At 45.2% G+C, this 14,049-nt stretch overlaps 1 protein-coding gene across 5 annotated transcripts in view; it reads left to right on the forward strand.

Annotated features, from left to right (window-relative positions):
* Positions 1–14,049, forward strand: part of arhgap32b (Rho GTPase activating protein 32b) — a 78,273-nt gene that overhangs the window by 51 nt on the left and 64,173 nt on the right. For all 5 annotated transcript variants that reach the window (XM_059009499.1, XM_059009500.1, XM_059009501.1 and 2 more), the window contains exon 1: positions 1–457. This exon is cut by the window's left edge. The gene's annotated coding sequence lies outside the window, so the exon portion shown is untranslated. The remainder of the gene's footprint in view (positions 458–14,049) is intronic.

Genomic DNA, 14,049 nt, shown 5'->3' on the forward strand with positions numbered 1-14,049 from the left:
GAGGCGCGGCGAGGAGAAATCCACTGAAAACAGATAACAACAGAAAGCGTATCCACTGATAAAATGACAGGACAAGCAAGTGCATGAAACACGGCGGCTGTGGGATATAGTTCAACCCGCTGCTCATAAGAAGAAGCAGCAGAAGACGAAGGCGAAAGGAGAGAGGCGCGGTGTGGACAGTGCGCTTAATCAGTCATGTCTGTACTGTAGCAGCGTTTATAGCACGGCTTTTATTAATATGCATTTAAATACCCGCCTCGGCTGGCTTTGATTTGTTTTCGTTTGTTAATTTTATCCGGAATAGTTTTGTTTTTATTTACCCCCTTTCATTTTTAATTTCATAATGCGATTTTTTGGAGGCGGCGGTTGGGGCGCTTTTAGTTGCAGATCCTGTGAAGGATGAGTGGAAGAAGACAAAAATAAAAATTTGCATTGAGAATATCCTGACAGTAACACGGTAAGACTGTATTTATCAATTATAAATGTGTACACGGCTTGCACGCAGTCGCTGGCGCTGCAGTGTACCTACCTGTACTTCCAAAATAAATTCACACACACAGGCATGGACCGACACTACGTGTTCATAATAAATTACACTGTAATCTCAGAGGGTGCTGCATTTTGTGGTTTTAAAAGGGAAATGTGTGTTTTTGTAAAGTTTCAGATGGGAGTTTAACCCGCCCCTGTTTATTTTATTTTTGTAATCTGTAAATCTTGATATAAATATGAGATTATTCTGTAAGTATTTTGTTTGCGCTTCTCATTTCGTGATAAAGTAAGGGTTGTGACGCGCGATGTCACTTTCATCCAATGAACTGCCGGCTTGTAATATGTATCAATGGGATTATGCGCGTCTTTATTTAGTGTTGTTTAATTGATTTTGTTGTTGTAAATAACGGCGGAAAACACAAACCGCGCTATTCGTCACAGTGTAAATGGCTGAATTGTTTACTGCCGTACACGGTGCTATCAGGTGACGACGAAGCAAATTGTAAAGGAGCTGCCCATTTAGGACAATGCTGTTGCATAGCAATGCCAAGGACTGCATAGCGAGTCCATGCTGTGTGTGCCAGCGAATGCACCCCGCATACAGACACTGCAAACTACCGCATTGGTTCTGCAAGAAACATCCACGTTTTCATCTGAAATCATTAAATAGAACCAAAAAAAAAATGTTCATGGCTCATCCAAACATAAGCACTTGTTTGATTTATCATTTTTCATATTCCCCATATGAAAAAAACAAACTCCATACGTGTTTTATGCAAAGTACATGCGTGTGTTGCATTGAAAGCGTTCCCTTCATTGTGCACTTCGTTGTATACGCTGTCATTATCATACAGTTCTGTGTCATGCAGTGTGACACACGTTAGCAGAGAGCTGTTCCTTTCCATGGATAACCTAGATTCTTATTTAAGCAGTAATGAAAATGCATTGAAATACAACCTGCAGAAAGCTGTGTCAGCAGCCTGGAAAACCCTCTTTGATCTCATTACTGTGGTATTGATGTAGCTGCAGTACAGCGAGGACGAGAGACAGCAATGCAGAGCAAGCTGGTGCTAGCTCAGGGCTTGCAGTATCACAGCAGGTGAGCAGGGCACCAGCAATAATCTGGATAAGCCCTGCTGAGACTGACCGCACCTCAAATGCTGTTGCCTTCTTTTGAATCAATGCGAGTTCATGCTCTTGGCTCGTCCGTGTGCTGTGAGTGATGTTAATTGCGTTGGCACGGAGTCTTTGCTGAATCCAGGCCTGTGGCTTCGTTGCTTTGCGTTTTGTTTTAATAAGCTGACCAGGCACCTCAGTTTGTAACTTGGTCCTCCTCTTTCAATCCAGTTGCTGGACGCTGGCACCCTGACCATCTGTATGCAGTTTTATCTTCGGTCTCCTTGGTACACATGCATAATGTTTAGGAGATGCTGTGTTACAGGAGGGGACGCGTTGGATATCTTAAGAAGGCACCTATTGTATTTACTGCATGACTGGTTTCACTGATCAGCAGGAATCATACTGCAGGCCAGCGATATCTATGAAGCTCCTGTGAAGCACAGCTAGGAATCCTCTCTGCAGTCCATCTCTGTTCTCCAGCGACTCTTTAAGTTGACTGGCTCCATGTACGATGGCCAGTTTTGCAATCGGTTGATTCGGGTTTTTAAATCCTATAATGCTAAATGTCTGAGTCACTGCTTGCATCTTATCAATCAAATCAATCCCTTCGACCCTTGAGCTTCCGACTGCTTTGGGGGTAGAGAACGGGAGTTTAGAAGAGGATGGGGCTTTCAGCTGAGGCGTCAGCAATTTGGAATGGCCTGTGGTGTCTTGTTTTTACTCAAGACTTTCTGCTTTGCTGTTGCAGATGGGCGAGTCCTGCACAGCAGCTTTTGGCGTTTGCCTCGATCATGACAGATGCCGTACGGATGCAGTCCTGTTGTTGAAGTGTGTATTCCAGGCTCATGCAGCACGGCCGAGTGGTAGAAACAGTTCTCTTTCTCCCAGTCAGGTTTTTCACCTCATTGAGCCTTTGGTTCAAGGTTCCCAAGCCATCGATGTTCAGAATATTATATTCTCATTCAAGTTCCATCCTTTTGTCATTCATTTATATGCTGTCATAAAATATGCGCAGGGTGTATCCACGAAGGCCAGCGTGCTTTGCAGGGGCGTCCTGTTGCATTTCTCCACAGAGTGCTCTAATAGTTTAGTCAAGTGGGGGAAAAGGACTGTGATGATTGAGTGACCCTCATCATCTGGCTTTCAGTTTAGTTATTTATTTCAAATGATGAAATGATTTGCCTGTATTAGAAAATGACAAATGCGTTCAGCAATCCTATACCGTAGCATGCAGACCATGCTGAAGCAGTGTTGGTGCTGCAGAAACTTATGGGTTATTTCAAGACATGCTACTGAGTACACTTACTTTGTGGAAGCCACGCTCTTGTTCAAAGTAGGCCTGCTCTGTATGCTTTAAATTGCTCAGTAGCTGTGGGAATTTCAGAGCTGCTGTACTGCATGTTATTCCTTTGTTTAAATTTCAGTGTTTTAATCTAGCTGCTTTAATCAATCAGCCACAGTAATTATTTTGTTTTAATTGTACAACTGCGTGCAGCTGTTGGCTTCTGCGTTGTCCCCCGGGACGCCCTTGTAAACAAGAAGATTTCACCCTCAAGGATTTTCCTTGTGAAACAATTCAAATAATTTCTGTTCTCAAGTAAACACACGTTAAAGGAGGGGGAGAGGTGTAGGAAAGAGAATCCGTTTTTAATGAAGGTACAGAAGACCAGTCGGACGCCCTGTCAAGGTAATGGCGTGTTCCGTGGACGCCCAGCTTTAGAACACACTCATTAGGAATCTGTTCTGAGTTGTCGTGCTTACCAGGTGAATGCAGTCTCTGCCCCAAGATTAATTGACCCAGGATTTGAAGCTAGGAAAGTACAGTCTGATACTTCGGATTTTACAGAGGTTAGATCAGGAAACCATTCACAGTGCAGTGTGATGGGACTAGCCACAGTGTACTGTCTTCCTCTGTGGCTGACAGGGCATCAGTGTTACCTATAACCAGGAGCGTTACCAAAGGAGAGTCTGAGTGTAGTGTAGTGTGTGTGTGTGTGTGTGTGTGCGTGTGTTCATCTTGCTGTGTGTTTCATGTGTACTGCAGTGTGTGTGTGTGTCTTGTGTTGTGTGTGTGTGTGTGTGATTGCGTTTCTGTTTTTCTGGGTGTGATTGTATAGCTGGAGGAGTTTTGGGAATGTCTGCTACATCTCTCCCCACCCCCTCACCAGAAACAGGGCCTCTTTTTGATACAAGCATTCATAGTGAAAGGGCTGCGTTTCCTATATAAATACTCGTCATACATACGTGCACACCGCCTCCACTTTAAAGAGGACCCCTAATTGGGGGAGGGGTCCCCACTCCTCCCACCCTTCCCATGTCTCCTTTTAAAATGCAAATTGTGGCTTCCTGCCCTTTAAGCCGAAGAGGGACTTTTCCCTGGGAAAAACCATTTCTATAGAAAAGTATCAAAAGAGACACTGCAAACTATGGACTGAGGGGAAAATGCTTTACTTTCATCCACATGGGTCCACTTGTTAGTACACAGCTTCGTTCAGTGCTCTGCCATTGCCAGGGCTTGACAAACATGCGCCAAGAGTCCAAACTAATAATAAACTTTCAGGTTTTCTAAAATAGATTAAATAAACCACTTTTATTTTGAAATAGCTGATTGTTGAAATTGGTGAAAATGTGGTGTTGTGTTTGAAAACTATACTGTAAGTATGTAAAAGTGGAGCCATATTATAATTATGTTATGTAAAAATGCAGCATGTTGGCGTCAGCGCTTCCACGTACTACATTAACATGAAGACTGACTCCCTGCAGTCGGACCCTGCTCGTAACTTACTAGAATCAAAAGGAAGTGCGTTCCAGTCCTGTGCACGCATCTGCATTCCACTTTTTATTTAGGGCTGGCAGATTTGCCGTTCGTTTTTGAATGAAGGATTTGCAGTGAAGGTGGGTGTTAATCTTGTCAGATTTTAAGCCAGAAAATAGCTGGCTTTGAAACTTTTGCTAAGGCAGTTGCTGGGAGCGTGTGGTTAACTCAGAAATTCATAAGCGTTTGGGTTATTTTTGGGGACTGCTGGAATAAGCCCTTTTTTTTCTATTTATCTGTAACAAATCCTCCCTTGAGGGGGTTAGCAGATCAAAGACACCGGCACGCAGTTTCTCTGCTCTGAAGATACAGTACTCGTGCGCTGATGGGGAAATTTAATTGGACATCTTCTGCACATTTTGTCCTTGTTAACTCCATAACCTCCATCTCTTTCATTCCCACAGTACTGTAAGCAAGCAGTAAAAATACAGTGTTTGAATTGCTTCACTCATCAGCACCAAGACTGGGAACGACTGCCGAACAAACCTTTATGGGACGCTATGGAAAGATGCTGCAGGAAAAAGGACGCTTTTGAAGAATATATATATATATATATATATATATATATATATATATATATATATATATATATTTATTAAGCATTGGACAGTGTTAAGAAGCCAGTTTAGTGTACACACGGGCGTGATACGTCACTAGTTTGTTGAAATGCTTTGAGGTAGTGGGGTGAGGGGAATCGTTCTCTGTAGACTGGGTGACCTTTGTAAAAGCAGCTCTTTGCATCAGGATTGAACGTGAAGTATCTGTGCGGGCTGCACTGGCTGATGGGATACATGCTGCCACTTAAGCAAGAGTAACCGGCTGCAATCGTCGGCCAGGCTGCAAACGTGCTCAGTCATGGTAACCCTTTGGGAAGATGGCTTAGCGATTGTGTCCCGTAATGTGTTTGGAAAGGCTCTGGTCTCGGATGGTCAGTCCAGGCACTAAACAGATTGCGGCTGGCAGGCTGGGGGTTGATGTGCTGAGGGGAGATCAGTGAATCAATTAGAAACCAAGCAGATGTCCTAGAGATTTTAAACCAAGGAAACTGGGTCTGATTTGTGTGCATCAAGCCCCCCACGCCCTCATTAAAAACACTGCCTTCTTGTAATAATGAAGTCCGGACGGACCATTTCCACACGCTCCCTCTCCAGTAGCACACCCAGGCATTTTGGTAAAGGCGGTAAGGAAGCCAGGTACTTGACAAGGAAATGAATGGAGATTTCCTTGGGTGGTAAGAATGATTAAATCCTGTTTGAGGGTCTGCAGCGCTACAGTGCTGTCTTTGTAAGTAAAAGACTTCCTCTGCATTGTTCTGCATGTTTTTTTTATGTTCAGTTGTTTTACATACTGTCATATTTTAAGACAAACTGAATCAAGCTGCCACACACTGTTGGGAAAATTGTTTGTTCTGAATCTCTGAACACCCAGCCAAGTGATAATGAATCATTTTGAAAGCAAAGCGATCTGCAGTTGCTAAGTGAATTTGACGCAGCGCAAGGAAGGAAGCTGCACATACAGTAAGATATTTCGGCAGGAGAGGAATACCTCCGGGCTGTTGGGCTGTGAATACTTTCAAGTGATGATGACACCGTTCGCTGCTGAGTAACTGTGCTGTGACTCGAGAGAAAGGGGTGGGGGGTGTGGGTGCCCCAGCTAGCAGTGTCAGTGGAAGGGCTGTGTGCTCGGGTGCGGACAGGGAACCTCGGTTTATCAGCCATGTATGACCCCATTGAAAAGCTTTCTGTTCTGTTTTATTCCAGTATGCAAGGTTTAAGTTGCTCTAGTTTTGCTGTGTTACTTGGGGGTGGGGTGGGGGGGTAGGGTTTTGCACTGGAGTGAAATGCTTTGTGTTTGTTTTTTGGTGTGTGTGTGTGTGTGTGTGTTTGTAAGAACTTGTGTTTGTGTGATGAACCAGATGTGTGTTAAGTGCTTTGAGACGTCGTATGTCTGTGTGAAAGGTTACAGTAACAGCAGGGTATTTTGCCTGTTGAAATGAGATGGCTACAGACCAACGCATTCAAATTTAAGCTGACTCATTTATTTTTTAGGGAAGTACAAATTACTAACCAGCTTCAGCTGAATTCAGTCGCTCCTCACTGAGTTATTGACTGCTTCTGAATCTCAGTAACATGTGACTGCTGTAAAGGTTTAGAGAGCAGATACGAATTGGAGAAGTTAGTTAACAAACACGCCTTTCATATGTTTATTTGATGCCTAATACATGCCTACAGTGCATGTGTCTGAGTTTGTCTTTCAGGGCACATGTGTGTGTGTGCGCTGAGAAGCAATATGTTCGATGGCAGGGAGCCCCGTACAGTGTGCGGTTTCAATCCAGTGCTCAGTTTTCCGAGTGCCAAACTGCCGGATATTCAGTTATCCCAATTTCTGGAACGGCCGACTCTTCTGTAACCACGAGACAGATGGAAGAATACAGATTGTTTAAATATCTTCAAACGGAGCTCGGGCTCTAGGTTTGTTTTGTCGTTCTTATTCGTCAGTCCTAGCTTTTTTTCACACAGATGGGGACTGGCTTACCACAAAGCAGCCCTCAGTCTGCTCGGTTTTTAGACGAGGCTCTGACCAGGTCCAAAGGGTTCTGAAAGACCCGTCACGCGTGCTAAACAAAATAAGCAAGCAGCTCAGAAAGCCTGGTTATGCTTGTCAGCCTGCTGCCCTGGATTTAGATGCCATGTTCTGTTTATTTATTTTCCCAGCATTAGTCATTTATTTATTATGAATAGGGGTGTGATTTTAATATATACAGATGGACTGCAGGCCACATACCTGTCTGTAGTAATAATACTAGCTACCGCTGGGTTCGTCCTGTGATCTCTTTCAGCACTCCCTTTTCCAACCACTAGAGGGAGGGAGAGGGAGAGGGAGAGGGAGAGAGGGAGAGGGAGAGGGAGAGGGAGAGAGGGAGGGAGAGGGAGAGGGAGAGGGAGAGGGAGAGGGAGAGGGGGAGAGGGAGGGAGAGGGAGAGGGAGAGGGAGAGGGAGAGGGAGAGGGAGAGGGAGAGGGAGAGGGAGAGGGAGGGAGAGGGAGAGGGAGAGGGAGAGGGAGAGAGAGAGAGAGAGAGAGAGAGAGAGAGAGAGGGGGAGGGAGAGAGGGGGAGGGGGAGGGGGAGGGGGAGGGGGAGAGGGAGAGGGAGAGGGAGACCACACTGAGGATACCAGAAGTGGAAATAAAGATTGACAGCACCCCTGTAGCTCTTACATTATCAGGGGTTGCAGGGCACCCAGCACTGCCCCGTTATATTTTGTTTTAATTTACATACAGTTTGTTGGCTCGTAGTTTTCGTACACAGAGCTATTTCTTTACTATTCCTCAACGTGCTGTACAGGCTACAGTTTTTATAATGCTGCTTTTTCCAACAACCAAAAAGACATTGAAAGACGATTGGATGAAGTGAGGAAATAGAAGATCTTTTTGTGTTTATATTTAAGCTGCTCAGTTGCTTTCTGCCAGAGTGCTTGCAAGACGTTTTGGAGTCATGTTTGTTTTTTGTATGAGATCTCACTTTGAATTCTCATGGGGGTGGTATTTCTAAACACATTCAATGTCAAAGAGTTGCTTTGTTTCTATCTGGTTTTGAGTCTGTGACACTGCGGAGGAGAGCGCTGTAGTTTTGGCAGCAAGCTGGAGTTTCTGATGAAAGACAGGCAGGCTGATAAATCCTTGTCTAAACCACATCAAGCAGTGGAGAGACAGAGACTAAGGCTGCTGCTGCTGCTGCTGACGAGCTCATTACGAAGACTGCAACAAAGAGAAAGATGAGACACATTCAAGATTAAAGCAGCTCCTCTCCTATGTGCAGGAATGAGCGCTGAGCGCTGGAATTAATAAGGAAGAGAGAGAATGTGGGAGAAAGAGCCTTAATTAGATCTGACGTGTATTCAAGTGTTTTCCCTCTGATTGACTGTCTCAATTGAGTGGGCCAGCTGCTAACCTACTGTACACAATCACACACAGACCCATCCTCGCCTCACTTCCTGTGTCACTCGGGCTGAATTCTCAGCTGGGATGACCGCACAGATCACACTGCTAACCTACTGTACACAATCACACACAGACCCATCCTCGCCTCACTTCCTGTGTCACTCGGACTGAATTCTCAGCCGGGATGACCGCACAGATCACACTGCTAACCTACTGTACACAATCACACACAGACCCATCCTCGCCTCACTTCCTGTGTCACTCAGGGGCTGAATTCTCAGCCGGGATGACCGCACAGATCACACTGCTAACCTACTGTACACAATCACACACAGACCCATCCTCGCCTCACTTCCTGTGTCATTCAGGGGCTGAATTCACAGCTGGGATGACCGCACAGATCACACTGCTAACCTACTGTACACAATCACACACAGACCCATCCTCGCCTCACTTCCTGTGTCACTCAGGGACTGAATTCTCAGCCGGGATGACCGCACAGATCACACTGCTAACCTACTGTACACAATCACACACAGACCCATCCTCGCCTCACTTCCTGTGTCACTCAGGGGCTGAATTCTCAGCTGGGATGACCGCACAGATCACACTGCTAACCTACTGTACACAATCACACACAGACCCATCCTCGCCTCACTTCCTGTGTCACTCAGGGGCTGAATTCTCAGCTGGGATGACCGCACAGATCACACTGCTAACCTACTGTACACAATCACACACAGACCCATCCTCGCCTCACTTCCTGTGTCACTCAGGGACTGAATTCTCAGCTGGGATGACCGCACAGATCACACCGTGTACAATAGATGCACTGTGCTGTAACAAGTCATGTAACTCCCTACATGTGATGGTTGATAAACTTTGTAAAGCATTTCCCTGCTTTTCCGTGAAAGTCTTTGAAATTAAACGCTATTGTATGTGCAACAGAACTCCCTGATCCTGAAATAATTGGCCATGGATAAACTAGTTCAGTTATTTAGTTGAGGAGCAAGAGAATATTTATTGTGTAAAAACTGCCAGCTGTCCCACGAGTGATGAGTCATCTTGTTTTTATCCTTATAGTTTCATGTAAGGAATGTTCAAGCCAATGTGGATAAAAGAGCCTGAAGATTCAGGTCGATGGTGGGTGTTAATAACTCACAAAGACGGCAGTTTGTAGTATTATTATTATTATTATTATTATTATTATTATTATTCACATTGTCATTATTATTATCAGTCGGATCTGCAGCATATCTTGCCTCCTGAATATTAAATAACCAACACATTTTCCTCCCAGGCAGGGTTCCCTGACAGCAGGGCACTGATTAGAGATGTTGGCAGTCAAGCTAATCCCATACAGGTTTAATAGGATTGAGATCTGTCAATCAGGCAGGACAGGCTTGCATATCTCCTCTCAATCTCCCAGGTGGATGCCGCCCTGCCTGCAATGCACCGTTTCTTTCCAGACGTCCCCCATCCGTCAATGCAGGGGCTGAATTAATTGAGCGCAGTGTGGACGTGCACTATGAGACAAGCCCCATGCCACGCGGAGATCGACCTGGACTAGCATCTCTGGATAGTGTTAAGAAGTGTACAATACTCCTCATGGACCTTACTGTATTAGCCCCAGGGGAAAGGCTAATGGCTTTAGACTGACAGTGCAGTGTCGTGGAATCGTTCTTTAAGCCAGCCAGGTCCTTGTACTAGCTTTATGGGAAGTCATTAGTCTGCCTGGTTCTCCGCTATGCATTAGCACTGCATTAGAAAGCGCTAACTCGTAAAAGTGCGGGCTGAGTGGTAAGGAGTGTTTAACAGGATTGAAACGGGATGGTTCCCCTGAGTAAATCAGCAGCTACTGTGCTTCCTTCCCTCTTCCTGTTCCAGTCGCCTCCGCCTGGTCGAGGAGCCCTGCTCTCTGTGCTGAGCGCGAGGTAATGAGAGAGGGAGCACTCTCTTTAAATATGCTTTAATGGGTTAGACTGGATAGCCAGATGTTGAAGGAGCCTGGATTAATGTGTGTGTCGTTTTTTTTATAATGGACTCTTGGAGAACACCCTCCTCCGGTGCTATCACATTACAGCTGACCCTTTCCTAAAGACTACTATTAAAATACTGATTGATTACTATATTTGTACTACAGCAAAGTATACTGTTCATGAATCAGGGTGTGCAGTATTAGTGGACTGCCCTACTTAGATCTGCAGTGTCAAACAATGTGCTTTATTGTAAATCTGGCTGACTCAATACTTTCTTCCTTAGTTTGCCCCTCTGTACTCCCTACTTCAACTGAAATCAGACCTTTGTTAATGGCCAGCTTGTTTACATTCCCAAAAGGTAGTCTTCTTTGCCGGCGCGCACGCACACACACACACACGCTTCCTCTCTCATTGAAGCCTTCTTGTGAGCCCTGACTTAAAAAGGCATGCTCCTTCTACTACCTGCAAAAGCGTGAGGTTATACTGCAGGTGCAAGCTGCACAGAAGCCCAGGAGGGGGAAGCGAAATGGATAGCAGGTTAGCTGAAGTTCAGAATGGTGATCTAGCTGCCAGTTAACCTGCTGTCTGACCAAGCGCTTTCCACTGGCCTTGTCAGACTTGTGTTCTCAGGCTTGGCTGACCGTTCTTGCAGGGTTCTCGTCTGTGGCAGGTGTTCACACAGTCTCTTGTAATAGGCGCAGGATCGTCTCCATGCACGCCTCCCTCAGGAGCTGGCACCTCTTCTGCTGTCCTTGCGCGAGCCAGCCTGCCTCCTTGTGAAGAGGCAGAGCAGACCAGCCACTGGCCTGTGATAAACATTCGGGCACCAGAATCTCCTCTGGTCTGTCTTTCCCTCCATGCTGGTTTGGGAGGTTTCGTGGATACCGTCCGCTGTGGGCAGCATGTGTCTGGTTGAATGAACATTTCTGAAGGTGTGTTTTTATGTTGTTTGAAAGCGTCTGATGTTCTAGTAATTCACTCACCTGCACCTCTCACCTGTAGCTCCATTCACCTGCCCGACGGAAGCACAGCTGTTTGAAAATTCCTCACCTGCCGCGTCAGAGGTTCTCGTTAATTGATTTCAATGCTGGAAATTTGAAATCCCATACGTTCCGAAGTTAGAACTGCGATATTCTAAATGATACCAGGTGACTTGTATTGTCCATTGTTATGGTGATGATGACAATGAAAGCATGTCCAACAACCTTGGAATTTCATATCATTAGCTTATCTGACGTGGGCCGTACAGTTAACCCAATGTCCTGGAGAGACATGAGAACAAGTGCAGTGCTGTGCATGGAACCAGAGACATTGAAGTGAGCGTCCTGTTCTGAGAGAAAAAGGCTGCTGAACTGCAGGTGTGTGTTAAGAAGGCTGCCACGCGATCTGCCCACCGGAGCCCATATCGTAGAACTGCAGTACATATAGCCTCAGGAACGAGGACCCCAGGCTGTCTACTATCAGAACCTTTCGATTCGTCTCTGTCTGGGTTGGGACCGCCTGCACATCTGCTTCTGATAGGTGTGTCCCACTGATTCAGATAGTGTCTGGTGCAATACTGCCCACTGGTGCCTTTGAAACAACTGCTACTAATGAATAACATTACCGCTGGGCAGGAGACCTTGCATATTGAGAACATGATATTGTTGCTTGGTTCTGTCCAGACAATACATTTGCGGTTGATCAGGGGTTAAGTGTATTGAGGACGTACTGTATTCGGGTACAGAAATCTACATTTACTGTTATTGCTGCCCTGTAATGCAGGTGTGTAACACGATGAGACCCGATAGCATTGCCCATGCGTAGAAAGAAATCAAATAAATTCAAATCAGTGCAGTTAAGAAAACTGCTCCCAGTTTGTGCTGTTGGGGAGGGGAAGCCTAATGGATTTCTTTAAGTAGCAGGAGCTCAAAGTATGCCTTCTGTTTTCAATAAAGCCTGCCCACGCTGCTAATTTGAACATGACATCTGCTTTTGTGTGTGTGTGTGTGAGTGATGCTGTCGAATGGTCTTCACAGCCATTTACAGTAGACATGACAGAACCTAGACTATAGAACAGATTGTTTTCTTTGTGAAGACTATAAATCGACATGCTTTAAAATCTGCATCAGATAGGGGTGCGCTTTGTAGAGCAAGATAAATCACTATTATATACATTCTCTAATGGAGATATCCATCAATCCATGTCGCGTGTGCACCGTACAGCAATACCTTCTCTCTGAACAGAAGTTTAAATACAGAATTCAATGGACTGTACAGCAGAAACACTCCATTTAAAGGCTTCCTCTCAGTGCAGGGGTCGTTTCCGATGTACGATACGATAGAGACTCTTTTTTTAAATGCATTCGTAGTTATAAGCTGTTGTTGAATGAACATGTATTTAAAAGTTCTATTTGATTAGACACTTTTGAAATGACGTTTCTTGAACTGGAAAGTGCTGACAAGCGCTGGAATCCGTTGGGTTTGGCTGAGCAGTGTGTGGGAGTGGGCTCTCAAGTTCACACGTCCTCCCTTTCCGCAATGCGAGTCAAACATTCTTCTTTCAGTTATAGGTCCTAACTGATTTCCTTGTAGTGCAACAACATTTCTCGGAAACAGATCGCATCACAACTTTTCAAGTGTCTCTTCGCTTGCAGTGAATTTTTCCTCTGACTCCAGAGAGCAGGACTGATGCAACTTTGTGATAAATGCTTCATTTTACTTTGCTTCATTTTAGTACCTCATTGATGTACGTGAACCACTGTCGTGTTTTTCCAGGCAGTGATCCTGCTGTTGCAGAGTTTTTGGCTGCCCTATCATTTGCTGTTTTGCAAACAGTTCTGTAAGGAAGCAACTGTAATCCATGTTATTGATGATACTTGACAACAGTGAGTAAATTCAATCAAACATATTTATTACAGCGTACATTATTCAACTGTTTGCATTCAAAGAGTATTGGTAACACAGAAATGCACAGTTATTGCAAATTATACCTCTAGACTTGGTATAATGGTTTTAGTCTAGCATTAAAGTACAGTTACAGAATAGGTGTGCGTGATCTACCTGGGCTGGTGGCCATTCTTTCAGGTTAAGCAGTGAAGGATGTCATCGGGAGTCTCCTGAACAGCCCACTGAGTGTATCCACTTTGGAGTATTTATATGCTACAGCTATTCTGCCAAGTCTTCTCTATCACCCGTGTGCAGTTCAGTCTGCCACATACACAGCCTTTGTGCTGTCCACTCTGCTGTCTATACAGTCTTGATGAGACCACACTGCCTCCCAGTCACACTGCTTCCCAACCTTCAGCTTGAGCTACTGGGGCCACACTGCCTCCCAGTCACACTGCTTCCCAACCCACAGCTTGAGCTACTGGAGCCACACTGGCTCCCAGTAATTCAGGCTGACCACTAGACCCCGGCAGCCTCCTGGTCCCGTGGCTCTGGCTGCAAGGACAATGTGTCTTGCATCCTGAAACAGGATGCTGAAATAGGAGAGCGCTGACTTGTTGATGAAGTGTCTGGCTGGGTATTCTTTCTGAGCTTTTCAGAGAGAGAGAGCCGTGTTGACGTATCTCATGAAGAGATTTAATCAGCAAGTCCCGTCTGTCTATTGGTAAGGAGAGCCGGTGAAGGAGCAGAGGAGAGGAGATTTGATTACGAACCAAAAAAAAAACCCTTTCTGTTTTAGAATTAAATTTGAAATGAAAAGCATCAGTCATGGCAGGACCT

The sequence above is a fragment of the Acipenser ruthenus genome, chromosome 39 (genome assembly GCF_902713425.1).
Source record: "Acipenser ruthenus chromosome 39, fAciRut3.2 maternal haplotype, whole genome shotgun sequence".
Lineage (NCBI taxonomy): Eukaryota > Metazoa > Chordata > Actinopteri > Acipenseriformes > Acipenseridae > Acipenser > Acipenser ruthenus.